The following is a 20878-nucleotide window of genomic DNA, read 5'->3' as shown; positions in this document are numbered from 1 at the left end:
CAACAAGCTATGTGTGGTATATACGTGTGCCGTGCTGTGCTGTGCTTAGTCGCTCAGTTGCATCTGACTCTTTGCTACCCCGTGGACTGTAGCCCATCAGGCTCCTCTGTCCTTGGGGATTCTCCAGGCAAGAATACTGGAGTAGGTTGCCATGCCCTCCTCTAGGGGGTCTACCCAGCCCAGGCATCGAACCCAGGTCTCCCGCATTTCAGGTGAACTCTTTAGTGTGAGCCATCAGGGAAGCCCAAGAATACTGGAGTAGGTAGCCTATCCCTTCTCCAGGGGATTTTCCTGACCCAGGAATTGAACTGGGGTCTCCTGCATTGCAGGCGGGTGGTATATACATATGGAATATTCCTCAGCCTTAAAAAGTAAAGATCCATTGATATGCACCACTCAGGTTAACCTCCAGAGAATTATGCTGAGTGATAAAAGCAATCCCCAAAGTTTACATACTGCATGATTCCATTCAATAACACTCTTAAATGACAAGGTTTAGAAACAGAGGACAGACCATTGGATAGCAAAGATTATGGAAGGGAGGTCAGAATGGGAAGGAAGTGATTACAAAAGGCCAAAGAGGAGTCCTTGCTGAGATGGGACTGTTCAGTACCTTGACTCTGGCAGTGGCTGTATGAACCTACCCAGAACAAAAGTGTACAGAGCTAGCTAAACACACACACCTGAGTGCCAGGAAAACTGAGGAATAAGACCAATGAATTGCTATTAATGCTGTCCCTCAGTGATTTTACTGTATAGTTTAATAAAAAGTACAAAGGATCTCTCTGTATTCTTTCAACTGCTTGTGAACCTATAGTTGTCTCAATAGAAACAAACAAACAAACAACAACAACAAAAAAACACTACCAATAAAAGGAAAGGACAAGCCAGACTGGGAGGAAATATTTAAAAACTATTTCATAAAGGATTGTGTCTAGAAAATATGAACAATCCTTTACAACTTCATAAAAAGACAACCCAATTAAAAACTGGCAAAGAATTTAAATAGACATTTCACAAATGAAGATATGCATATGGATAATAAGCATGTAAAAAGATACTGAATATCACTATTCATTAAGGAAATACTAATTAAAACTGCACTGAAGTACCATTATATGCTTAATTTTTACTGAGTGGATAGAGCTTGTAAGGTCATCTATTCGTATTAGAAAAAGCATTTTAACACACAGGGTATTCTGTTCAAACCATTAAATGAAAAGCCTTATCACAAAGGTAATTTAATAAATTTTTAAAAACAATGATCTATTTCAGTTCCTCATTTTCACATTTGTCAAACAAATTTATAATACTCCATAAAAATTCACAATTACTTTAATCGGAGCTTTCTTGGCGAGTTTCTGGTTAACCTTAGGCTTATTGCACATGTTCTTTGCTCTATGAGCATATTCCAATGAACTCAGAGTTTCCTGTGATAAAAAGAAAAGGCCAATTACTGAAGATATGAGGATAAATGAGAATAATGCAGTTCTGTTACCCAAAATGTACTATACAATAACATAATAATTTCTGGTAATATCTAATATAAACATTTACCCACTAGTACTACTATACACAACCTTTCCAAACAAGAAATGTTCTTAAGGCAACTATACTCCAATTAAGCAAATAAATACAATAGAGGACTGTTTAAAACATCCTTATTTTTCACTCTTCAAGTTTCAGGGTCTTTAACTTTACTATCATTTAATCCAATAATTTTTTTTGCTTTAGTCTTAAACTCTTAAAAAAAAAAACTCAAAGAATTTCATCAACTGATGAATAAACAAATTGTACTATATCCATATCATTCACTCACAAAAAGAATGAGTTCTGATACCTGCTGCAATGTGGATGAACACTGAACACATTATGCCAAGTGAAAGAAGCCAGTCACGAAACAACACTTATTGTGTGATTCTATTTATACAAAATATTCAGAACAGGCAAAGGTATAGATTAAAGAAAGTAGATTAATAGTGACCTAGGGCTGGAAATGGAAACTGATGTGGAGTGACTGCTAATAGGTTACAGGGTTTCTTTCTAGGATAAAAATGTTTAGATTTTTGGTGACAGTTGCATAGCTCGATGAATATAGTCAGTTCAGTTCAGTTCAGTTCAATCGCTCAGTCGTGTCTGACTCTGCGACCCCATGAATCGCAGCACGCCAGGCCTCCCTGTCCATCACCAACTCCCGGAGTTCACTCAGACTCACGTCCATCGAGTCAGTGATGCCATCCAGCCATCTCATCCTCTGCCGTCCCCTTCTCCTCCTGCCCCCAATCCCTCCCAGCATCAGTCTTTTCCAATGAGTCAACTCTTCTCATGAGGTGGCCAAAGTACTGGAGTTTCAGCTTTAGCATCATTTATTCCAAAGAAATCCCAGGGCTGATCTCCTTCAGAATGGACTGATTGGATCTCCTTGCAGTCCAAGGGACTCTCAAGAGTCTTCTCCAACACCACAGTTCAAAAGCATCAATTCTTCGGCGCTCAGCCTTCTTCACAGTCCAACTCTCACATCCATGCATGACCACAGGAAAAACCATAGCCTTGACTAGACGGACTTTTGTTGGCAAAGTAATGTCTCTGCTTTTGAATATGCTATCTAGGTTGGTCATAACTTTCCTTCCAAGGAGTAAGCGTCTTAAATCACCTAATTATATACTTTTAATGGGTGAGTTTTATAGTATACAAATCATTTCTCAACAAAGACAGTTTTTAAAATGAAAGAGGAGTTAAGAGACTTTACAAAAGCTTTTCTAATTCTGTTTAAAGAAGATAATCCAGTAAAATTAAAGCAGATTTTACCATCTTTATTGTTTCTCTTGGTTTTCCTACCTGTACCCCCACATCCAGCCCTATCTTTAGGGATCTCCAAGCAGCCTCTAAAGCAGTAGCATTCTCTTAACCCACTTCTAAGGCCTCAATTAAACCATCCACTGCTAATGACCACAGCAATTATCTTTGAAGACTGGAAAAATACAACTAAGTAACTAGCTTTTTAAGATTGAAAACTGCCAGCAAGGAGAAAGACAATTTTTCAGTGGTGTTCTCCTCTGTGTGTCCACCACGTTCAATGTCCAGATTATTTTTACTGCAGTATAGAATGAATGAAGCCAATTAGTTAACTCTAAAAATATTATACATGATAGGGAATTCTCTGGCAGTCTAGTGTTTAGGACTCCAAATGTTCACTGCTGAGGTCCCAGGTTCAATCCCTTGTTGAAAACTAAGATCCCACAAGACACGCAGCACAGCCAAAAAAAAAAAGTGATAGTTAAGACCTTACCTCCAGATTGAGAGATGCAGGAGAAACTGTTGCAATGATACATGTTCTTGTACGTCCCCCAAGAGAGTCCTGGAGGATTCTAGTCAGTTTAGATTCTCAATAAGGAACATGAGGTGTTCTTTCTACAAGAGCAGTAATAACCCTTCTCAGAGTCAACAGGGACTTATTGATATTTCCAGCTTCCCGAGCCCTCTTGCCAACAGCTCCAGAATGGCCAATGTTCTCACTGCCTGCAAGATCAACCTTGAATTTTAAAAATAAAAATAAGTCCTCAGTCTATGGATTTGGAATAGAAGACTTTCATTCTCATATTGTACATAAAGATATTAAATAGCCAGTAAAATAATTTTCTACAAATAACAATCCACTACAAAACCAATAACACAGTGACTGCAAAAGCACTGTCTCTAAATACACAATTTTCAAACTGCTCTATGAGGTGATAAAGAAGAAACAGTGGAACAGAACCACCATTTGACCTAGCAATCCCACTTCTGGGTATGTATGCAAAGAAAATGAAATCACTGTCTCAAAGAAATGTCTGCACTCCAACGTTCTCTGCATTGTTAATGATAAACAAGGTATGGAAACAACCTAAGTACCCACTGATGAATGAATAAAGATGTGACATGATGTGCATGCACACACACACACTCGAATATTATTCAGCCATGAGATAGGATATCCTGCTACCTGTACATTTTAAATACATAATTTTATTGGATGGCATCACTGACTCGATGGACGTGAGTCTCAGTGAACTCCAGGAGTTGGTGATGGACAGGGAGGCCTGGCGTGCTGCGATTCATGGGGTTGCAAAGAGTTGGACACGACTGAGCGACTGATCTGATCTGATCTGATTTGTCAATTATACTTCAATAAAACTACCAAAAAAAAAAAAAAAACTGAAAGAATGAACAGTAGTATTACAGTTGATGCTTACCAAGTTCAGCTTTCCAATTTTAACAAGCTCCCCTCCATCAACTGTAGTTTCTTTCATATGTATTGTAACAGAGAAAACTGAGTGGGATCGACTAGAAAACAAGACCAAGTTGCCCAATTGTTATAATGCAAACCATTATTTGTTTTCTTTCTATAACATAATGAAAACAGCAAAGAAAGATCTAAATCCATCAGGGTAGAGAAAGATATTATCAGACAGGATATCAGTAAAATTTTGGAAGACAGTGGATAGAACGATGCTAAGTTTTGGCTTTCTTGCTCCTGCTGTCTGCACAGAAGAACCCAATAATAATTTACCTGAAAACAGCTTAAATGACTTAGAATCCTCCGACACCTCCAAAAGCTGGATGTGGAATAGTGTTTGAACAGCTGCCTGGTGTGTCAGAAGAGATGGCTTGCAATTGATCTATTTATAAGAACCACTTGAAATACATAATTACCTTAAACTCAAACAGCATCAGGCAAGCCACCAGATCACTCCCCCTCAGTGTCAATTGTCCTAAAAGTATATTGCTCTGCCTTGAGAAGGTCACCAGAGACAGGTAGGTCCTTCCTCTGAACAGCACAAATAGTAAATAGCAGTGTTCACTGAAACACCACAAGTAATCACTGCTAGACTATAAGGTTTTCCAAAGCCCTTCTTATGCTGTATACTGACACTCAACTTTTATCTTAGTGATATAAAAAACAATGCAGACAACCAAAGACAGCATTCCTTTCTGTATCAATATCTGATGAAGAACATTCTGTTTGTTAATGTCATTGATGGTTGGAATATGGTAATTTCTAATTTTCTTATTTGTACTTTTATGTGACTTGGAAAATTTTATAAGTATCATTTTTACAAAATTATTTGAGTTATTTTAAATAACAGAAAAGGGGAGGGACACAGGGAAAAATATAAACTATTGATTTGAATTATAAAATATATCTCATGTTTTTCTACCATTATTTGCCCATTCCTAACTCAAGATAATAGAATTAATGCTATTAAGCATAAAAGTCAACTCTGATTTTGGAAAACTGAATCATGTTCCTTTTCTTTATCACATACATTGATAAGAAGATATCTTTACTCCAGTCTTCAGTGAAAATTAGGAAATTTTAAATTATTCAAATTTACAGAATAATGGGAATTTTATATTTCAGAGAAAACTATTTAGAGAAAGAAATTTTCTTAAATTCATTCTTCCAAAGCCTAAATCAAGTCAAGTTATAAACCAAACATTTAATTCAAATGGAAACTTCATTCTATGATTTGTTTATAATTCCATTTTTAATGGAAAGCTATTATAGGAAATTAAATTATAAAATCACCCATAATTCCATGATACTGGTTACTTTCATGTTATGCTATTTTTCTTCTCTCTTTAAATACACATATGTTTATATAAAGCTACAATTATAACTGCTATAGCATATTGTGGAAATGTCCAACTATAAGAGAGTAAGACCTCAAAGTCATTTTGCAGTTTGGGGAAAATGATGTTCAGGTAAGTTTAACTACCTGAAGTAACATATTTAGTTAACTGCAGAACTGGAACTAAGCACAAATATCTAACTCCTAATCTACAACTCTTTCAATTACGTTCTGATGTTTCCTTCAAAGACGAGCGAAAAAAAAAAATCACTTCTGATTTGGTAAGTGCATTTGTAGAGTCTGGGATTCATCTTATAAGGGATTCTTATGCCTCTTTCTCCCCTTGAAAGCCTGTATTAGTGATCATGTGTATTCTGTTAGTGATCATATGTCTTCCTACATTAAAATTAAGCCATTGGGAAGAAAAAAGTCATGTTGTACAACCTGAATATATAAAATTTTGTCATTTATTCCTCGATTAAGCTTGGGGTAGGGGGAGAAACACAAGCCATCTGGTTTTCTTCTAATCTTTACTCAAATAAGGGATTTTCAAACTGTATTTTAAGTATCCTTAGGGGCTCCAGAAAAGTACTCAGGGCAAATCTCCTGAAAGCTGAGGAGGTAAGCCCCTGAGTATCCCACTGCCAAATCAACTACCCCAGCCACATTTTAATCAGGGCTCCCATGTATAATTTCATTTGGGAAAAGAAATCTTCTACTTAAAAAAACTTAATAATTCTGCTCAAGTTCAACTTGTCTTTTTCCTCCTTTCAACATTCTCCCAATATTGGTGCTCTCCTTATAAATCTCAAGCCAATTGCTAAGGCAAGCAATTCAGCACACAATCCAGGTGTGTGACTCACATACCTTGACACGCCCCAATTTGATTTCCCAAGTTTGAATATTCTTCTTGAAAACAAAATGGAGCACTGGGGGGAAAAAGGGCTTTCTTACCTAGAGTAGGCGTTCATCAAAGTTGCTGCAGCTGTCCTTTTTGCTGCCCCTTCTCCAAAATTTGATAGACTTTATCCTTGTTGTGTACTGTAATTTCTTCTAAACCCTTGATTATCACTCCCCTTTGGCCAAATATCAGAAGAACATCCATTAAATTGGTTAAAAAGATATATATATATATATATATATATATATATATATATAAATTCTCAAAATATCATACATTAACATTTGGAGACATTTCATTGTAAAAGACTCAAGTTACCTTGTTACAGGGATCATCAAACATCTGCAGTCTCTCAGAAACATCAGAAGATAGATTAAGGAGATCAAAGAGCTCTTCATTATAGATTTCCAATAGTGAGACTTTCACTGAAAATTCAGTACCATTATCAATAAGTTTCTCAAAAATCTGATGAAGAGTACGTGGAATTATACCAGCCAAAGGATTCTGAAATTATAATATTAATAAAGACTTAAAGAATACCATTTACTGCAATAGTTAAAACACATATATAACAAGGGCCTCCTTTATAGTATATTTAAACATAAACACGTCAAAACAGGTTTAAAAGAAAAAACTAAAAAATTAACCTAATGTTAGAGAAGCCAAATCATTTACAAGCCATTTACAACAATCTGTTCAATAGCAAAATCAGGAATCGCCTGAGCAGCACTAGTGAGGTCATCTGCCCCTTATACGCTTGCCCTCCCCTAAAGGAGAGTGATGTTGCCAAAACAAGTCTGATTTTGCTAGTATAACTTTGTTCCTGTTCCCTTCTGCCTGAAAGAGTCTTTCATTTTCTACAGCTCCACAGAACTCCTTCCTATCTGGATGCTGCAGAAGTCATGGACCATTGAGTGAAATCAATAAGGTCTTTAAAATTTACTCAGTTGAATTCTGTATTTCATAACAGCATTCATCTTGAGGACATTTGGGTGGTTTTTACCTACTCAGCGCCTACTAGGTATTGTGAATAATGCTGCTATGAATATTAATATACAAATATCTTCTTAAGGTCTCACTCTCAATTGTGGGAGGTAAATAACCAGAAGTGGGATTGCTGGGTTGTATGGTAATTCTGTTTTTAAGTTTTTGAGGAACTACACACCCTTTTCCATAGTGGCCACACCATTTTACATTTCCACCAATAATACATAAGGGTTTCCATTTCTTCACATCATCACCAATACATGTTATTTTCTACTCACTTTGTTTTTATAATAGCCATCCAATGAGTGCAAGATGGTATCTCATTGTGGTTTTGATTTTAAGCATTGTTTCATGTTCCCATCAGGAAGGGCTCTATCTAACAGGAAGGACACTTACTTTCACTTTGCCCTATAGTCCCTTGGCCAGTAATAAATGGCCATCACTAATGAGGCAAAGTGCTAAAATCCCTTTACACTGGTTATTTGGTTCAGTCTCCTAAATTACCTTATATTGTTATTGTTCAGTCGGTAAGTCATGTCCGACTCTTTGTGACCCCATGAACTGCAGGATGCCAGGCTTCCCTGTCCTTTGCTGTCTCCCGGAGTTTGCTCAAACTCATGTACATTGAGTCAGAGATGCCATCCAACCAACTCATCCTCTGTTGCCCCATTCTCCTCCTGCCCGCAATCTTTCCCAGCATCCAGGTCTTTTCCAATGAAATGACACTTCGCATTAGGTGGCCAAAGTATTGGAACTTCAGCTTCAGCATCAGTCCTTCCAATGAATACTCAGGACTGATTTCCTTTAGGATTGACTGGCTTGATCTCCTTGTTGTCCAAGGGACTCTCACAAGGCTTCTTTAACATCGCCACTGGAAACCATCAATTCTTTGGCACTCAGCTTTCTTTATGATCCACCTCTCACATCCATACACGACTACTGGAAAAACCATAGCTTTGACTAGATGGACCGTTGTCAGCAAAGTAATGTCTCTGCTTTTTAATACGCCGTTTATGTTTGCTGCAGGTTTTCTTCCAAGACGCAAGTCCTTTAATTTCATGGCTGCAGTCACTGTCTGCAGTGATTTTGGAGCCTACAAAAGAAAATCTGTCACTGCTTCCACTTTTTCCTCATCTACTTGCCATAAAGTGATGGGACCGGATGCCATGATCTTTTTTTTTTTGAATGCTGAGTTTTAACCCAGCTTTTTCATTCTCCTCTTTTACCCTTATCAAGAGGCTCTTTAGTTCCTCTTCACTTTCTGCCTTTAGAGTGGTAGCATTTGCATGTCTGAGGTCGCTGATATTTCTCCCAGATTGTGATTTATCTAGCTCAGCATTTTGCATGATGTACTCTGTATATAAGTTAAACAAGCAGGATGACAATATACAGCCTTGATGTACTCCTTTCCCAATTTTGAAGCACTCCTTTCCCAATTTTGAAGCAGTCCATGCACGGCACTGAAGCAGCAAGTGGCCGAGAGATACCCCACATCCAAGGTAAGAGAAATCCCAGTAAGACCGTAGGTGCTGAGAGAAGGCATCAGAGGGCAGACAGGCTGAACCCACAATCACAGAAAACTAACCAATCTAATCACATGGACCACAGCCTTGTTTAACTCAGTGAAACTAAGCCATGCTGTGTAGGGCCACCCAGGACAGATGTGTTAAGGTGGGGAGTTCTGACAAAACATAGTCACTGGAGAAGGGAATGGCAAACCACTTCAGTATTCTTGCCTTGAGAACCCCATGAACAGTATGAAAAGGCAAAAAGATAAGACACTGAAAGATGAACTCCCCAGATAGTTAGATGTCCAATATGCTACTGGAGATCAATGGAGAAATAACTTCAGAAAAAATGAAGAAAGAGAGCTGATGCAAAAACAACAGCCAGTTGTGGATGTAACTGGTAATAGAAGCAAGGTCCAATGCTGTAAAGAGCAATATTGCATAGGAACCTAGAATGTTAGGTCCATGAATCAAGGTAAATTGGAAGTGGTCAAACAGGAGATGGCAAGAGTGATCATTGACATTCTAGGAATCAGCTAACTAAAATGGACTGGAATGGGTGGCTTTAACTCAGATGACTGTTATACCTACTACCGTGGGCAAGAAATGCAGTACTTGGATGCAATCTCAAAAATGACAGAATGATCTGTATTCATTTCCAAGGCAAACCATTCAATATCACAGTAATCCAAGTCTATGCCCCAATAACTAATGTTGAAGAAGCTGAAGCTGAACAGTTGTATGAAGACCTACAAGGCCTTCTAGAACTAACACCCAAAAATGATGTCCTTTTCATTATAGGGGACTGGAATGCAAAAGTAGGAAGTCAAGAAACACCTGGAATAACAGACAAATTTGGCCTTGCAGTACAGAATGAAGGAGGGTAAAGGCTAATAGAGTTTTGCCAAGAGAACGCACTGGTCATAACAAACACCCTCTTCCAACAACAGAAGAGAAGACTCTACACATGGCCATCACCAGATAGCCAATGCAGAAATCAGATTGATATATTCTTTGCAGCCAAAGATGGAGAAGCTCTATACAGTCAGCAAAAATAAGACTGAAAGCTGACTGTGGCTCAGATCATGAGCTCTTTATTGCCAAATTCAGACTTAAATTAAGTCTTACTTAAAGAAAGTAGGGAAAACCACTAGACCATTCAAGTATGACCTAAATCAAATCCTTATGATTATACAGTGGAAGTGACAACTAGATTTAAGGGACTAGATCTGATTGACAGAGTGCCTGATGAACTATGGACAGAGGTTTGTGACATTGTCCAGAAGACAGGGATCAAGAACATCATGAAGAAAAAAGAAATGCAAAAAATCAAAATGGCTATCTGAGGAGGCTTTACAAATAGCTGTGAAAAGAAGAGAAGTAAAAAGCAAAGGAGAAAAGGAAAGATATACCCATTTGAATGCAGAATTCCAAAAAATAGCAAGGAGAGATAAGAAAGCCTTCCTCAGTGATCAGTGTAAAGAAATAGAGGAAAACAATAAAATGGGAAAGAAAATTGGAGATACCAAGGGAAGATTTCATGCAAAGATGGGCTCAGTAAAGGATAGAAATGTTAGGGACCTAACAGAAGCAGAGGTATTAAGAAGAGGTGGCAAGAATACACAGAAGAACTGTACAAAAAGATCTTCATGACCAAGATAATCACGATGGTGTGATCATTCACCTAGACCCAGACATCCTGGAATGTGAAGTCAAGTGGGCCTTAGGAAGCATCACTATGAACAAAATAATGGAGATGATGGAATTCCAGTAGAGCTATTTCAAATCCTAAAAGATGATGCTGTGAAAGTGCTGCACTCAATATGCCAGCACATTTGGAAAACTCAGCAGTGACCACAGGACTGGAAAAAGTCAGTTTTTATTCCAATCCCAAAGAAAGGCAATGCCAAAGACCATCCAAACTACCACACAATTGTACTCACCTCACACGCTAGTAAATTCTCCAAACCAGGCTTCAACAATTCATGAACCATGAACTTACAGATATTCAAGCTGGTTTTAGAAAAGGCAGAGGAACCAGAGATCAAATTGCCATCATCCGCTGGATCATCAAAAATGCAAGAGAGTTCCAGAAAAAGATCTATTTTTGTTTTATTATCTATGCCAACGCCTTTGACTGTGTGGATCACAATAATCTGTGGAAAATTCTGAAAGAGATGGGAATACCTGACCACCTGACCTTCCCCTTGAGAAATCTGTATGCAGGTCAGGAATCAACAGGTAGAACTGGATATGGAACAGCAGACTGGTTCCAAATAGGAAAAGAAGTACATCGAGGCTATATATTGTTGCCTTGCCTCTTTAACTTATATGCAGAATACATCATGAGAAATGCTGGGCTAGATGAAGCACCATCTGGAATCAAGATTGCTTGGAGAAATATCAATAACCTTAGATATGCAGATGACACCACTCTTATGGCAGAAAGTGAAGAAGAGCTAAATAGCCTCTTGATGAAAGTGAAAGAGGAGAGTGAAAATGTTGGCTTAAAGCTCAACATTCAGAAAACAAAGATCATGGCATCCAGTCCCATCACTTCATGGCAAATAGTTGGAGAAACAGTGGAAATAGTGGTAGACTTTATTTTTGGGGGGCTCCAAAATCACTGCAGATGGTGACTGTAGCCATGAAATTAAAAGATGCTTACTCCGTTGAAGGAAAGTTATGACCAACCTAGACAGCATGTTAAAAAGCAGAGACATTGCTTTGCCAACAAATGTCTGTCTAGTCCAGGCTATGGTTTTTCCAGTAATCAGGTATGGATGTGAGAATTGATATATAAAGAAAGCCGAGTGCCGAAGAATTGATGCTTTTGAACTGTGGTGTTGGAGAAGACTCTTGAGAGTCCCTTGGACAGCAAGGAGATCCAACCAGTCCATCCTAAAGGAGATCAGTCCTGAGTGTTCATTGGAAGGACTTATGCTGAAGCTGAGACTCCAATACTTTAGCCACCTGATGCGAAGAGCTGACTCATTGGAAAATACCCTGATGCTGGGAAAAATTGAAGAGGGAGGAGAAGAGGACAACAAAGGATGAGATGGTTGGATGGCATCATCAACTCTATTCACTGGAGTTTGGGTAGACTCCGGGAGCTGGTGATGGACAGGGAGGGCTGGTGTGCCGTGGTCCATGGGATCGCAAAGAGTCAGACATGACTGAGCAATGGCCCTGAACTGATTATTCCATGTAAGTTTCTATCAGTTGCTTCTTGTACTGCATACAGGTTTCTTAGGAGACAGGTAAGGTGGTCTGGTATTCCTATCTCTTTAAAAATTTTCCACAGTCTGTTGTGATTCACACAGTCAAAGGCTTTAGTATAGTCAATGAAGCAGAAGTAAATTTTGTTTGAAATTCCCTTGCTTTCTCTATGATTCAGTGAATGTTGGCAATTTTTTTTCTTTGTTTCTTTTAAAATCTACATTTATTTATTTTAATCAGAGGCTAATTACTTTACAATATTGTATTGGTTTTGCCATACATCAACATGAATCCACCACAGGTATACACATGTTCCCCATCCTGAACCCCTGTCCCTCCTCCCTCCCCGTACCATCCCTCTGGGTCATCTCAGTGCACCAGCAATTTGACCTCTGGTTCTTCTGCCTTTGCTACAACCAGCTTGTACCTCTGGAAGTTCTTGGTTCACATACTCTTGAAGCCTAGCTTGAAGGTTTTTGAGCATTACTGCTAGCATGTGAAATGAGTGTAGTTGTCTAGTAGTTTGAACATTCTTTGGCACTGCCCCTCTTTAGGACTGGAATGAAAACTGAACTTTTCCAGTCCGCTGGCCACTGCTGAGTTTTCCAAATTTGCAACATGTGAGTGCAGCACTTTGATAGCATCATCTTTTAGGATTTGAAATAGCTCAACTGGAATTTCATCACCTCCACCTGTGCAGCCCCATGACTGTCAGTGTGAACTTTGATATCAGTCAGTATAGTCATACATCTCCCTTGCACTTGTTAGTTAATTATCTAACTCAACCAAACCTTAGTTTTCTCACCAGTGAAAGAAGTTGGTATTATGAACTCCCTCACAGGGTTACTTCGTTTTTTCCCCACAGTATGAAATGATCTTATGAGGGAGTTCCTAATACTGTGAGTTAGATCATTGAGCCACAAAAGCAAAGGGGATGTAGAACTAGACTGACTGATACCAAAGTTCACACTTAGAGTGTGAGGATGGGTTGCTAAGCAGGTTGAGGTTGGGTAGGTATGGCCTGACACAGCCATAGCGTTATCTGCAGGTGTAGAGCAGGAAGGAAGTCCACATACTCAGTATCTAACATCATTGTAGCAAGGGCCTAATGTGATATCAGTGTCATTTCTCCCAAGCTCTGGGTTCTCTGTCAGTCCTTGGATAGGACCACTTAGGAACTACTCAGGTGGTTGCACTTGAGCAGAACTGGGATAACCATATCAATACAGAGGCCAGATATGGACCCTGAGTTGAGCTAATGTTGCCAAGGCACTGAACTAACTGGCGCCAGATGGTCAGGTGTTGTTCCAAGAGTGGGAGAGCATCTCTTATCTCCCCACTCCTTGCTGTCAAAAACAGGATGTGGGAGAACAAAGGAAGGATGTGGGCCTCTTTCCAAACCCTGACAGCCAAGGCAAATTTTTGTCTGAAATGCAAGTGTGAATGCATTCTTTTGCCTTGGAATATTTATTTATTTATTTATTTTTCTGATAGAATTGGTCCTGAACTCTTGGTTCCCTAACGTATTATGACCTCATGACTTCTCACCATTCAAGAAACTGGCAAAATTTTTCCATTATATGCTGAGTCCCTGGGACCAAGGCCTTGTCCTGTCCTACTCTCTGGTCATAGTAAACACAGACTTCTCCATCAACAGAGTGGAGTTAAATTATTTTACTACAATAAGACAATACCTGGAGTCATGTATCTTGTATAAGCAGAGTGGCAAAAGGTAAATTTTTCTTTTATTATTCTACCTGTTCAATACCTCATTAATTATGTGACTGGCCTTCTAATTTTATGCTTAGAATGGACTACACAATAATCTTCATCTCTCCATGATGATAAAAGGATTGCAGATTGGGAGCTCCTTATGATGGGCAGATGGGTTGGGAAAGAAAGGACTATATAAAACAACTATATAAAACAGAAAGGTAAAGGTCAGCCTGGGAATGCTTAAGGGGACAAAATACCTTGCTTCCATCCAATTTCTATCATTCAATTCAGTTCAGTTCAGTCACTCAGTTGTGTCCAACTGTTTGCAACCCCATGGACTGCAGCATGCCATGCTTCTCTGTCCATCACCAACTCCCAGAGCCTACTCAAACTCATGTCCATTGAGCCGGTGATGCCGTGCAACCATCTCATCCTCTGCTGTCCCCTTCTCCTCCTGCCTTCAATCCTTCCAAGCATCAGAGTCTTTTCTAATGAGTTTATGCCAAAATCAATTTTGGCATCAGGTGGCCAAAATATTGGAGTTTCAACTTCAGCATCAGTCCTTCCAATGAATATTCAGAACTGATTTCCTTTAGGATGGACTGGTTGGATCTCCTTGCAGCCCAAGGGACTCTCAGGAGTCTTCTCCAGCACCACCGTACAAAAGCATCAATTCTTCGGCACTCAACCTTCTTTATGGTCCATCTCTCACATCCATGCATGACTACTAGAAAAAACATACCTTTGACTAGACAGACCTTTGTTGGTAAAGTAATGTCTTTACTTTTTAATATGCTGTCTAGGTTGGTCATAGCTTTTCTTCCAAGGAGCAAGCATCTTTTCATTTCATGGCTACAGTCATCATCTGCAGTGATTTTGGAGCCTGGAAAAATAAAGTTTTTCACTGTTTCCATTGTTTCCCTGTCTATTTGCCATAAAGTGATGGGACCAGATGCCATGATCTTAGTTCTCTGAATGTTGAGTTTTAAGCCAACTTTTTCACTCTCCTTCTTCACTTTCATCATGAGGCTCTATAGTTCTTCTTCACTTTCTGCCATAAGAGTTGTGTCATCTGCATAGCTGAGATTATTGATATTTCTCCAGGCAATCTTGATTTGAGCTTGTGCTTCATCCAGCCAGGCATTTTGCATGATATACTCTGCATATAAGTTAAATAAGCAGTTTGACTTATGTACTCCTTGATGTACTCCTTTCCCGATTTGGAACCAATCTGTTGTTCCATGTCCAGTTCTAACTGTTGCTTCCTGACCTGCCTATAGGTTTCTCAAGAGACAGGTCAGGTGGTCTGGTATTCCCATCTCTTTCAGAATCTTCCACAATTTGTTGTGATCCACACTGCCGAGGTCCAGCCCCCGCTGATCCAGGGTATTCGAAGGAGAGACGGCGTCAGTGACTTAATTTAAATATTCATCAAAGATATAAAGAGTAATAGAATGAGGATAGCTCAGTAGGAAAATTCAGTGGAGAAAAGAGGCTGAGTAACTTGGTTTATGCAGAAAATCAATATAACCTGTGACACCAGGTTAGCTCTGACCACAGAGGCCGCAGACGCCCTCTTGAATAGCGGAAGGTGCCCCACCTTAGACACCTTCTCGAGTGGATCTTAGAAGCCCAGGCAAATAAATGGTCGCAGAGGATCTCCACGCTCCAGATGGAGACTAAGCCAGAAATTGAGAAGAAAGAATGACATGGGGAGACCAAGCTTTGGTAAGCAAGGCCTGTAGCTTTATTTTCAACAGGGGTTTTTATACCCTAAGTTACACATAGAGGATAATAGGGGATGCAAAGTCAGCAGTCTTTGATCCTTATCAAAAACCAGGGTTTCTTTCCTGCAAATTTATCGTATACAAATGGTTTAGGTGATTTACATCATCTTCTGGCCAGAAGGCCTATTAACATTTTATGACTCTTGACAAAGGTTTGTCAACCGTAAGACTTATTTTCTTCTTCTTCTTCTTCTTCTTTTTTTTTTTTTTAGAGTAATTATTCTAAGGTTTGGCGCCATCTTCCGAAGGTGTTAGATAAAATTGCATTCCTATAGGGCAGAGGCGTAATGGGTTTACAACAAAGGAAAGAATTTATTACCTTAAGGGTCTAAAGTTGCTAACACCAAGGCCACTACTTATCTTTCCTACATACCAACTATATTAATTAATACACATTCGAGGATACTATACAGGGGATGTGGAAACTTGGCAGCAAGCATTGGCTCATCAATGAAATCTTTTACTAGTTTTATTCTGACAGTTTCTAATTCTCTGAGAGGCTCTAAGCTATTTGAATATCTTAAGCTTCCCGTGCCTCTCGAGGCTGGGAGACTGTAAACAATCGTATGCATAGCTGTAGGAGTCCGGGTAAACTTGTCAGGCGAGTTAGAGAGCTATCTGAGGGGTTTAGATTTAAACACTCCTAATGCCCAGGAACTTTATTAATTGGAGCTGTAAGTTAACTCTTTGTCAGAGAGAGCGAGATGGTGGTGGGGGACAGCCCCCAGTAAAGTCAGAGGTGAGAGCACAAAGCAATAAAGTAGGCAGACTCTGGTTTTTTGGGGGTAGATGCTCGAGAATATCCAGGGGGACTCCTGAGGCTCGATCCCGCCTTTGCGTATGCCGAGCCTCCTTCCTCATGACCTTTGTCACGAGTGGAGTGCCTCTCGCCGGCTCCTGGCACCACACCGTCGAAGACTTTGGCATCGTCAATAAAGCAGAAATAGATGTTTTTCTGGAACTCTCTTGCTTTTTCCACGATCCAGCGGATGTTGACAATTTGATCTCTGGTTCCGCTGTCTTTTCTAAAACCAGCTTGAACATCTGGAAGTTCACCGTTCATGTACTATTGAAGCCTGGCTTGGAGAATTTTGAGCATTACTTTACTAGTGTGTGAGATGAGTGCAATTGTGTGGTAGTTTGGACAGGCTTTGGCATTGACTTTCTTGGAGATTGGAATGAAAACTGACCTTTTCCAGTCCTGTATCCACTGCTGCGTTTTCCGGATTTTCTGACATATTGAGTGTAGCACTTTCACTGCATCATCTTTTAGGATTTGAAACAGCTCAACTGGAATTCCATCACCTCCACTAGCTTCGCATTCCAGGATGTCTGGCTTTAGGTGAGTGATCTCACCACCGTGGTTATCTGGGTCATGAAGATCTTTTTTGTATAGTTCTTTTGTGTATTCTTGTCACCTCTTCTTAATATCTTCTGCTTCTGTTGATTACAAGTTGTGTGTGCTCAGTCGTGTCTGACTCTTTGCCACCCCGTGGACTGTAGCCCATCAGGCTCCTGTGTCCATGGAATTTTCCAGACAAGAATACTGGAGTACATTGCCATTTCCTTCTCCAGGGGATCTTCCTAACCCAGGGATTGAACCTGCATCTCTTGCATTGGCAGGTAGATTCTTTACCACTGAACCACCTGGGAAACCCTGCTTCTGTTAGATCCATACTATTTTTGTCCTTTATTGTGCTCATCTTTGCATAAAATGATCCCTTGGTATCTCTAATTTTCTTGAAGTGATCTCTAGTCTTTCCCATTCTATTGTTTTCCTTTATTTCATTGTATTTATCACTGAGGAAGGCTTTCTTATCTCTCCTTGCTATTCTTTGGAACTCTGCATTCAAATGGGTATACCTTTCCTGTTCTCCTTTGCCTTTAGCTTCTCTTCTTTTCTCAGCTATTTGTAAGGCCTCGGCAGACAACTGGAGAAGGAAATGACAACCCACTCCAGTATTCTTGCCTAGAGAATCCCATGGACATTGGAGGGAGACTGGTGGGCTGCTGTCCATAGGGTCACAGAGAGTCGGAAAAGACTGAAGTGATTTAGCATGCATGCATGCATTGGAGAAGGAAATGGCAACCCACTCCAGTATTCTTGCCTGGAGAATCCCAGGGACAGAGGAGCCTGGTGGGCTGCTGTCTATGGGGTCGCACAGAGTCAGACACAACTGAAGCGACTTAGCAGCAGCAGCAGCAGCATCAGACAACCATTTTGCATTTTTGCATTTCTTTTTCTTGGGGATGGTCTTGATCGCTGCTTCCTGTGCAATGTCATGAACCTCTGTCCATAGTTCTTCAGGCACACTGTCTATCAGATCTAATCCCTTGAATCTATTTGTCACTTCCACTGTATAATCATAAGGGATTTGATTTAGGTCATACCTGAATGATCTAGTGGTTTCCCCTACTTTCTTCAATTTAAGTCTGAATTTGGCAACAAGGAGTTCATGATCTGAGCCACAGTCAGCTCCCGGTCTTGTTTTTGCTGACTGTATAGAGCTTCTCCATCTTTGGCTGCAAAGAATATAATCAATCTGATTTAGGTATTGACCATCTGGTCATGTCCATATGTAGTCTTCTCTTGTGTTGTTGGAAAAGGGTGTTTGCTCTGACCAGCATGTTCGCTTGGCAAAACTCTGTTAGTCTTTGACCCGCTTCATTGTGTACCCCAAGGCCAAATTTGCCTGTTACTCCAGGTAGCTTTTGATTTCCTTCTTTTGCATTCCCGTTGCCTATAGTGAAAAGGACATCTGTTTTGGATGTTAGTTCTAGAAGATCCTGTAGATCTTCATAGAACTTTTCAGCTTCAGCTTCTTCAGCATTAGGGGTTGGGGCATAGACTTGTATTACTGTGATATTGAAAGGTTTGCCTTGGAATTGAACAGAGATCATTCTGTCATTTTTGATATTTCATCCAAGTACTGCATTTCGGACTCTTGTTGACTATGTGGGCTACTCCATTTCTTCTAAGAGATTCTTACCCACAGTAGTAGATATAATGGTCCTCTTAGTTAAATTCACCCATTCCAGTCCATTTTAGTTCACTGACTCCTAAAGTGTCTCCCTGGGACCAGTGGTAGAAAGCACAGAAAACTAAAGTCCACCAGGAAAGATCAGAGGATAGGGGGTGGGATCAAGACTGTCATGGTGGGAAGTCTTGATCACTCTGTTGGGTTCACCTAAGCTATAAATGTTGTCTTTAGAACGACCTGTTTCAGTGACTTTAATGTTAACTTTCAGCAGGCAAGCTGTTTATTTGTGTACTTACCTCCCCATCCCCTCCACATTATTATAGGGCAGTCTGAATGCAGCTTTAATTTTTAACACCCTGGGAGCTACTGACCACTGGGCAACCATGGACAAGTGACTTATTCTCTGTCCACTCGAATCATTACAACCACTCTCCTTCTTTCTCCCATGGAATAGCTAATATCTTCAAAAACATAAATCTTTTGGAGATTAAGGAGCTGCATTTTTAAAAATATGAAGCTCCAATACTTTGGCCATCTGATGCAAAGAACGTGACTCACTGGAAAAGACTGTGATTCTGGGAAAGATTGAAGGCAGGAGAAGGGGACGACAGAGGATGGGATGGTTGGATGGCATCACCAACTCGATGGACATGAGTTTTAGCAAGCTCTGAGATTTGGTGATGGACAGGGAAGCCTGGCATGTGGCAGTCCATCGGGTCGCAAAGAGTCGGACAGGACTGAGCAACAGAACTAAACTGAGGCATTGAATATAAAAAACTTGAGAGAAAATTTGAGGCCTTGAATAATGTTATCTTTTCCCAGAGAGGATTAGATTTTATGCTGCAGACACATTGGAGTAGATCTCATATTAAAAGTTAGGGACTGAGTTGATTGGAAGCTGGGCTGCCTTAATCTGGTGAAGGCAGGTTTATTTCCAGATTTCCCTTCCTTCCATGGTATCATTTTTGTAGTCCCAATTACAGGGCATGGAGTTTAATTAGGGCCTCTCCTCTTTGGTCAGTCAGTCAGTTCAGTTCAGTCACTTAGTTGCGGAAGAATTTTCCACAGTTTGTTGTGATCCACACAGTCAAAGGCTTTGGTGTAGTCAATAAAGCAGAAGGAGATGTTTTTCTGGAAGTCTCTTGCTTTTTCAGTGATCCAACAGATGTTGGCAATTTGATCTCTAGTTCCTCTGCCTTTTCTAAATCCAGCTTGAACATCTGGAAGTTCTCAGTTCATGTACTGTTGAAGTTTGGCTTGGAGAATTTTGAGCTAGCGTGTGCAATCGTACAGCAGTTTGAACATTCTCTGGCATTGACTTTCTTTGTGATTGGGATGAAAACTGACCTTTTCCAGTCCTGTGTGGCCACTGCTGAGTTTTCCAAGTTTACTGGCACATTGAGTGTAGCACTTTCACAGCATCATCTTTCAGGATTTGAAATAGCTGAACTGGAATTCCATCACCTCCACTAGCTTTGTTCATAGTAGTGCTTCCTAAGGCCCACTTGACTTCTCCAGGATGTCTGGCTCTAGGTGAGTGATCACACCATTGTGGTTATATGGGTCATGAAGATCTTTTTTGTATAGTTCCTCTGTGTATTCTTACCACTTCTTCTTAATATCTTCTACTTCGAGAGGTCCATACCATTTCTGTACTTTATTGTGCCCATCTTTGAATGAAATGTTCCCTTATTATCTCTAATCTTCTTGAAGAGATCTCTAGTCTTTCCCATTCTATTGTTTTCCTCTTGGGTGAGTCCTAATAATTGTCTCTCTTGTCCCTGAGAAAGTGATGAAAGCCCTGCTCAGCTTCTCAGCTAAAAGTTGTTTTTTCTTTTAGTTTCTCAGCGTTTAGATGTAGCATTAGAACCAACACATGGCACCAGAGGCAAAGTAGTGCCCAATGTTGGCTGTCTCAAAGCGATACTGTGTCTTACTAGACAAGGTAGACGTTCCCAGTGGCCAGTGGTAATTGCAGTCTTAACTTACAGCAGATCCACTCTGTGGTTGTTCCTCCAGTGTTTGAATACTTAGCAACAAGGACCATTACAATAGGAAATGCTAAGGCACCCCTTCTCCCTAGGTGCTTCCAGTACCTTCTCTGTAGTCACAGAAATTCCCCTCATTACTTAAATAGTAAACCGGAAGCAGTATCCCTGGTGGAACT

The 20878-nt window shown here is 40.0% G+C and overlaps 1 pseudogene; it reads right to left on the bottom strand.

Moving 5' to 3' along the window:
- The window catches only part of LOC102390961, a 106307-nt pseudogene that overhangs the window by 3986 nt on the left and 81443 nt on the right, over nt 1-20878 (bottom strand).

The sequence above is a fragment of the Bubalus bubalis genome, chromosome 4 (genome assembly GCF_019923935.1).
Source record: "Bubalus bubalis isolate 160015118507 breed Murrah chromosome 4, NDDB_SH_1, whole genome shotgun sequence".
In the NCBI taxonomy this organism is placed as follows: domain Eukaryota; kingdom Metazoa; phylum Chordata; class Mammalia; order Artiodactyla; family Bovidae; genus Bubalus; species Bubalus bubalis.
The sequence above is the reverse complement of the archived record's forward strand: the minus strand, read 5'-3'. Positions and strand labels throughout refer to the sequence as shown.